Below are 6006 nucleotides of genomic sequence, written 5' to 3' on the forward strand. Positions count from 1 at the left end.
GCATTTCCTCTGAATAAGACTTGACTTCTGCCAGGCGCGTGGGCGCCTTGTTCTCCTGGCGACTGGGGAGGCTGAGGCAGGAGGATCTCAAGTTCAAGGACAGCCTCAGCAACTTAGTGAAACACTTTCGCAAAATTAAAAAACAGAAAGGGCTGAGGATGTAGCTCAATGGTTAAGCACTCCTGGGTCCAATCCCGAGCAACCCTCTCCAAAAAAAAAGGAAAGAAAGAAAGAAAAAGAAAAAAGAAAATAAAAACAGCTATGTCAGAGGCTTCCTCTAGTAACAGAGGAAGTTCTGACCAATGGGTTCAACGCCGCAAATGTTAAGTGATACGATGTTTCAAGACAAGGAGTTAAAGATAATGAATTGGGCAGTGTTTATTCAGCTCTGAAGAGAGATTCACCTGGAGCAAGAGAAGTATTTGGTGTTTGGTGTTTCAGTACTGGGGATTGAACCTAGGGGTGCTCTACCACTGAGCTACATCTCCAGCTATTTTTATCTTTTCTTGTGAGACAGTGTCTCCCTAAATTGCAGAAGCTGAACTAGAACTTGTGATCCTTCTCCCTCAGCCAGCCTCCCAAGTAGCTGGGATTACAGGCCAGCACAGTGGCGCCCGGTTTATCCTCTTTTTTTTTGGTGCTCGTTACTGAACCATGCAAAGCCCATGCTCTACCCAAAAGAGATCTTTTTTAGTACACAAGCCACATCATATCACTTCTCTGCTCAAAACCCTCCAGAAATGGTGGGAGGTGTAGCTCAGTGGTACAGCATTGCTTAGTTTTGATCCTCTGCACAAGAAAACAAAACAACAACAAATTCTCTCCAGTGGCTTCTTATTTCAGTCAATAAGTCAGGGTCCTCACAATTACTTACATGGTAATCTGGTCCCACAGACTCCTATCCACTTGCCTTTTAATTCATTTCTCCCAAAAGTGCTGCCTTTGATGATGTTTCTCAAACAGGGCAAACACCATGAGGTCTCTGCATTCACTTTTACTTTTACATCTTCCCAGATGTCCACCTGTCTTATACTATACTTCACTCACCTACTTGAATATTTTTCATTTATTTATGGTTCTGGGGATTGAACCCAGGGGCACCCTATCTCTGAGCTAAATCCCCAGCCCTTTTTATTTTTGAGACAGGATACTGCCAAATTGCTGAGGGTCTTACCATTCTCCTACCTCAGCCTCCTGAGTTGCTTGGATTATAGGCATGAACCACTGTGCCCAGCTTGAATGTCACTTTATAAGGGACCCTTCCCTGACCACCCTGTACCAAGTAGCAACTACTCCACTGCCTCCATTTGTCAACCCACCTCCATGCCGCGTTTCACTCCTTGCTTTCCCCCTGGTATATAGCACTTAATCACCACCTGACACATTTTTATGTTCTTTGTCCATCACCTCCTACTAGAATGTAAATTCCACCTGAATAGACAGTTGTTCCCTGTTGAACTACTAGTACCTAGGACAATGTTTATCATGTAGTAGGTGTTAATCATTGTTGAAGATATGCATAAATGTTCTATACCTAATATGGTTCTGTTACTTCTTATGTTGAGTGGACCCATGTTCCAAGTGGGTAAAAGGCTTCCAACAATACTGGCAGTGTCCACTTCAGAGTGTTCTGTATCCACTTTGTACCTTTAAAGCTGGTTCTTTATAATCTTGGCCTTGATATTCCTCCATAACTATGACGTGGTGTTCCAAGAGGACACCCAAGGTTTTCTTTGTGTGTAAAGAATGAAATGTTTCTGGAAGAGAGAGAAGAAAAAGAACAATTGAATATGAAGGTAGGTATGAACTAGATGTGTCAATAATAGATCAACAAAGCCCTTCTCAGGAACAGTGAGTGAGTGAAGTAGGCTTGTTCAATCCAGAAGGTTCTCGGGAAAATTTACCTTCCCCAAGTTCCTTGAAACCTAGAAATCTGTAGCTTATGATCGACAACTTTATCCCCTATTAAAATACAAGTAACCTAAGAGCAATCATATTTTCAGCAATCATTAATACCCTAATGTTAGTTCAGATCCTTTCTTTTCTTTTTCTTTTTTTAGATCCTTTTTTTTTTTTTTTTTTAGAGAGAGAATTTTTTATATTTTATTTTTTTAGTTTTCGGCAGACACAACATCTTTGTACGTGGTGCTGAGGATCAGATCCTTTCTTAAGAGAAGTTTTTGAAAATGAAAGCAGGGCTGGGGCTGGAGCTCAGAGGTAGAGCGCTTGCCTAGGATGTGTGAGGCCCTGGGTTCGATCCTCAGCACCACATATAAATAAATAAAATAAAGGAATTGTGTTCACCTACAACTAAAAAAAAAAAAAAATGAAAATGAAAGTGAAGAAAGTAAGAACTCAGAAACTGATAGGTGAGACAGTCCAGGGAGGGGGAGGGGGCACAAAGTTGAGCGTGCAAGGACAAACTTTGGCCTATTTTCTCGTTTTGCCCAGGGCGGATTCTCGCAATCCTACATATTGATTTCTAGCCCCAAACATGTGAGTCAGCAGATCATGGGACCTGAACTCAGAGGTGAGAAAAGTCCATAGTTACTCAAGATGTTTTGATAAGAAATGATTCCAGGAACACTGGAAAGGAGGGGCTGCCTGGGAACTGACTAAACCACCACTGGATCTTCAGAAAGATAAGTAGGAAAGGGAGGAGATGTCACCTTAAACAGAATCACATGATTCTGGCCAAAGAAACAGAAAGTTTTTGCATTAGAGTAAAACCAGTAAAATGAAGCTCTATATGCTGTCAATTAATATGCTAGGAATAGTACAGTGTTGAGAGAGGCTTCTTTGAGCAACATAACCAGGAAATGATGATAAGGGGAAATTCTACACAATATATACTTGCCTAAAGAAAAAAAAAAACAGTTCCCAAATACCAAACCAAGTATGACTATGTTAGAGAGATTTAGGTCCTACTATAGTACTATAGGCATGTTAAAAATCAACTGAGGTAGATGCCTTTTTGACGTGTGTTCTTTCAACTAGAAAAGAATTAGGCAAGAACCCCAGAGATGGAAGATTGGGGTGGTCACCATGGTGAGAAAGGGTTTGGGAGCAGAACAAGGTGACTCCACACACATGCATAGGCAGAGCATTTGGGTTCTAGATAAAAGGTTGGAATAAATGTTTATGCCCTTAAAGTTGTTTCCAGTGTGAGGAGTCTGCCACTCACTGACCCTGTGAACACAGGTAAATTGATCCAAATGCCCAGGCCTCAGTTGCCTTACCTATGAAATGGGAAGGATGCCCGTATCAGTTTGGATCTGAAATGTCCCTCAAGGCCTCACTTGCTGGAAGCTTGTTCCCCAACACAATGCAAGATTTAGGAGAATTCATTGGATCCTGAGGGCTCTCAGCAGATTAGTCCATTGACAGATTAGTCATCTGATGATATTAGTGGATGGTAGTGAGGACTGCAGGAGGTAGAGCCCAGTTGGAGGGAGTGGGTCCTTGGGAGCATGCCCTTCAGGACTAGATCTTGTCTCTGGCCCCCTCCTCTTCTCCCTCAACTTCCTGGTTGTCAGGAGGTGAGCTGCCTTCCTGTACCACACCCTCTGCCATGACATTCTGCTTCTTCCCAGGCCCAAAGCAATGGATTGACCATGAACTGGAACTGTGAGCCAACATGAATCTTTCCACCTTTAAGTAGCTTGTATCTTGCAGTTTGGTCATAGCGACCACAAACTGATGAACACAATGCCATCTGAGGGCATTTAAAAGAATAACATGAGATCCTACATGGTAGCAGTGTAACAAAGTGGTTCAGACTGTGGGCTTTTGGCAGGTGTGATGGCGCACACCTGTAATCCCAGTGGCTTGGAGGGCTGAGATAGGAGGATGGCGAGTTCAAAGCCAGCCTCAGCAATGGTGAGGCGCTAAGCAACTCAGTGAGACCCTGTCTCTAAATAAAATATAAAATAGGGCTGAGGATATGGCTCAGTGGCTGAGTGCCCCCGAGTTCAATCCCCAGGACCAAAATAATAAACAAACAAAAACTGCGGGCTTTCTGGGTGCAGTGGCACATGCCTGTAATCCCATCTACTCAGGAGCGTGAGCCAGCCTGGGCAATTTGGCAAGATCTTTGTCTCAAAATAAAAATAAAAAGGGCTAGCTCAGTAGTAGAGTGTCCCTGGGTTCAATCCCCAGCATCACCACCCCCAAATAAAAGAAAGGAAAATGTCTGTGGGCTCCAGTCAGATTTCCTGAAGCTGACCTTTATTACTTTTGGATCCTTGGGCAAGTGACTATCCCCTCTCTATGCCTTGGATTCTTAATCTGTAAAATAGAAATACTACCTCATGGGATTTTTACAAGGATTAAATAACACAAAGTGCTTTGAACAGTGCTTGAAAAGAAGACAGCATTCAGTAAATGTCAGCAATCATTGGCAAGGTGCCTGACACACAGTAGTGAGGTGTTTTTGTTGTTGTTGTTTGCTTTGTTTGTACTGGAAATTGAACCAGGGATGCTTTACCATGAGATATATCCCCAGCCCTTTTAATTTGTGAGACAGGGTCTTGCTAAGACGCTGAAAGTCACCCTGAATCGCTGAGGCTGGCCTTAACTTGTGATCCTCCTATCTCAGACTCCCAAGTCACTAGGATTCCAGGCAGGCACCACTGCCTCTGGCAGCAGTGAGCAATTAACAGGGTCCATTCTTTGTAGCCCTGCTGGTCTAGAGCAGGATTTCAGATTCTGAGACCTCCCTTCTCTTAACCTCTACCCCACTCCACCCCATCCTGATTTGGCATTAAGTACTAGAAACTTCTCAAGCCATTAGTGGTTGCAGGTAATAGAGGTGTGAAGTCTATCTCAGGGGCAGTGAGAGAAAAGTTCACACTCCGAGCCAGATCCCAGGAGGCAACTGATCAGAGTCCAAATAGGAAAGGGGCTGACTGGTGAGGAGCTGAGGGAACTCTGTGCTCCAGAGTAGCTCTCTTAAGAGGTAAGAGGGAGTTCAGGGCCATTAAACCAGTGAGCAGAGCTATTGGCAGAGGGCCCTGCCACATGAGCTTGGTGGATCTAGGTAGGAAGGCTTGTAGAATATACCCCTGCTTCCACACACTAGGACCTTGGGTCTGTATCCTGTTTTAACACAGAGTACATCTTGGTTCCTGAGACATGCTGACTGGGTATTGTTTTTTGAGTTTCAGGCTGATGTGGCACTTGTGATCCTCCTGCCTCAGCCTCCCGAGTTGCTGGGATGACAGGTGTGCACCACCAAACTGGGCTTGAGTTGTTTACACTGAGGGCTTCCAGCATGCTAGCAAGCCACACCCCGCCTACCCCCACTAGCTAACATTTTGAGGAACTGCCAAACTGTATCTCAAGGTGGCTGCACCATTTCACATTCCCAGTGGCAGTGTATTAGGGTTCCAGACCTCCCATGTCCTCGCCACCATTGTATCATCTGACTTCTTTATTATAGTCACCCTAATAGGACTGAGTAGTCTCTTACTGTTGATTTAATTTGCATTTACATTTTCTTATGCTCACAAATTCTGCGGGTCAGAATATGAAGGAGCGAACAGCCGAAAGCAGCTTTATGATGTTTGAAGTCTCAACCGGAAAGACTCAAAGGCTGGAGATGACTCACCGCTGGGGTTGATTCATCTGAGAGTGTCTTTACTCATATACTTGACTTGGTGGATTTTCCTCATAACCTGTTTTGTCTTCAGCTGAGCTGTTTTCTGGAATATCTATACACAGTGCACGGTGGTCTCACTGCATGGAGTAATTTGGGTTCCCTCGCAGCAAAACTTCTGGTTCTGAGATCAAGTGTTCCAAAAGAAGCAAGGAGAAAATGTATTACTTAGTCTCAGAAATCATACATTGTCACTTATGCCAGGGTCACTCTGTCATGATCTAAATGGAAGGACATAAGCCTTACCTCTAAATGGGAGGAATGTCACCACGTTACAGGAAGAACACACAGGATGGGAGATACTGTTGTGCCTGTCTGCAAAATTAATTCTGCCAGAGCTAGGAACCTGA

At 43.9% G+C, this 6006-nt stretch overlaps 1 long non-coding RNA gene across 1 annotated transcript; it reads right to left on the reverse strand.

Moving 5' to 3' along the window:
* Positions 1 to 904: 904 nt before the first annotated feature.
* LOC139707435 (uncharacterized) lies at positions 905 to 6006 on the reverse strand. The gene is made up of 3 exons (XR_011709003.1): positions 5903 to 6006; positions 5609 to 5780; positions 905 to 1757 (listed from the first exon to the last, which is right to left on the reverse strand). It is a non-coding gene; the product is annotated as an uncharacterized lncRNA (long non-coding RNA).

Source organism: Marmota flaviventris, chromosome 10 (assembly GCF_047511675.1).
Source record: "Marmota flaviventris isolate mMarFla1 chromosome 10, mMarFla1.hap1, whole genome shotgun sequence".
Classification (NCBI taxonomy): domain Eukaryota; kingdom Metazoa; phylum Chordata; class Mammalia; order Rodentia; family Sciuridae; genus Marmota; species Marmota flaviventris.